Source organism: Nicotiana tomentosiformis, chromosome 4, assembly GCF_000390325.3.
Source record: "Nicotiana tomentosiformis chromosome 4, ASM39032v3, whole genome shotgun sequence".
NCBI classification, from domain to species: domain Eukaryota; kingdom Viridiplantae; phylum Streptophyta; class Magnoliopsida; order Solanales; family Solanaceae; genus Nicotiana; species Nicotiana tomentosiformis.
The window spans coordinates 79573503-79575920 of NC_090815.1; positions in this window are offsets into that span (position 1 = coordinate 79573503).

Genomic DNA, 2418 nt, shown 5'->3' on the forward strand with positions numbered 1-2418 from the left:
TGCTGTCTTATTTTAGTTCCTTAACTATTTGATGCTAACATGCTTATGCAGAAGCATACCTTTTACGCTACTATATTTGCAGAAACTCTACTGCGGTTGACTTTGTGACAAGTACTCCCTAGGCTTTCAAAAGTTGTACAAGGTTATAGCTGGGCTGGGACGAGTTTTTCAATTAAATTGGGAAACGACTTGAATTGAGAGCTAGACTAGTAATAAACCTCAAGTTAGGAGTTAGCTTAGGGTTTTGAGTTTTTACCTTAAAATAATCGAATCCTAGTGTATCAGTTGAAAATTCAATCCAAACATATAATTAGATTTTTCGGTTTCAATTCTTATTTGTTTCTGTTCTTCAGGTTTCTCTGGTCACGTATGTCACGCCCCGACCTCGGGGAGCGCGACCGGCGCTCCACCGAGATAACCCGGCCGAGCAAGCCTGTACAATACTTTCTACCCGAACTCACTCATGAATAAAGGGAAGATCTATAGACAGTAGGGAGATTCATGTGAACAACACCACCAATCCATTATCAGCAGTTTCATCATCTACAAGTTTCAGAATACATACACTTTTATAGTTTGATGTGGAACGTGTGATGCAGTTACCAAAATTACTAGTTTGACTTTCCCAACACCGACATACCACCCACACAATGTCTACGGAGCCTCTAATAGATACAAAAGAGTACGATGATAGTGCCGGCAACAAGGCCCCGGCTATACCTCAAAACATAATACATAAGGACGAAAGATATACGACCCCAAATGAGGTGGGGTTCACCAAGTCAACTGGGAAGAGGGTGTACCGCTATCAACGATCAAAGACGCCTGCTGTGGAACCACCTGCATCCATTAAAGATGCAACGCCCCCGACAAAAAAAGGACGTTAGTACATATGGAATAGTACTAGTATGAATGACTAAGTACCCTCTCAATAGAACGAACGATAAAACAAGAATGAACAATCATAAAATCAATGGGAGTCTCAAACAATACCCAAAACATCAAGTTTTCAAGTGATTTCCATGTTTTAAGTTGGGAGATCTTTAGTACCGATATGCCACCGTTTACAATTTCGATTACAATTTCCAACACAGTCACTACCATGTGTGCGGCATGGCGTCCGATCACGACCCGATCGGCTAGGCTGTCTCATACGAGACATCAACCACAATCACAATTTCAATTTCAATTTTCAACACAATCACCACCATGTGTGCGGCATGGCGTCCGATCACGACCCGATCGGCTAGGCCGCCTCATCCGAGACATCATCCTTTTCTATCAAACATCCCATTTCATAACTCTTTCACATCTTTTTATTTCATTGGCACTAGTGGTCATAATTGTAATATCCCCTTTTTGTGTGGCGTGTTGACCGTATTTCATATTTTATATTCCGTGCTCACCTTTTCACTTTCAACCATCATCATGTATTTTCAACAATAAGGCATTTACGTTCAAGACACTAACCATACATACGAGCAAACAAGAGTCTCAAGTGCATTGAGATTTCTTACACAATTGGCATTAGCTATCATTTGAAACGCAACTTGAAGCCATAGCATTTAGCTAGGCAACCAATACTTTGAACACATTACCAAATAGTAGTACAACTTAACAAGAGCATTTGGAATACATATTGAACACAAAAGTCTTTTAACACAAAGTCTATTCGGAATAATCGATTCATAATTAGTAACTTGGGACTTACAATGACATTGTGAGATTTAATTCTAAGGGAAGCGTTTAGCCAACATACCTCATTTGAACTTCCTTAAAGTCTAAAATGTTCCGAAAATCTTAGCAACTTCGATCTATTTCAGAAATATAACAAATTGAACCAAAAATTAGGAAGACGATCATGGTTCCAGCTCATTCGAGCGTTTTATCATATACTAGGTGTGCATTAAGGTTTCAAGGCCCTACTATGATGGATTCCATCATCCACCCATTATCTACCATTTTTAGCCCAATAATCTTCCTGCACCCCTTGATAACACATGCATGCAAGAGGAACAACTCCCACACCCAAGAATTGCCTTACTAATTACCTATTTTTAGTTAAATTTAGAAATTGAGGGTTAGGGTGTAGAATCTTATCTCTAAGATGAAGACCTAGTGTGTTTTCCTTGTTAATCTTCCAAGATTTGAGTAAGAATTGAGGAACAATTGGTTGAGGAACTCTCTCCCTCTCTAGAGCACTTTCTCACTCTCAAAATGTGAGGTTCTTACTTAAGAAATGGTCCATAGAGTCTATATAACGAAATGTGGTCGGGTTATAAAAACCAAAAAAATGAAACTCCGAAACAGAATCTCCGGTCGCATATGCGACCGCATAATGCTTATGCGGTCTGCGAAATGGCCCTCCGGAACTGGGCATCTCTGCCTGGGTATGCGGCCATTCTGCGATGGCAAAGT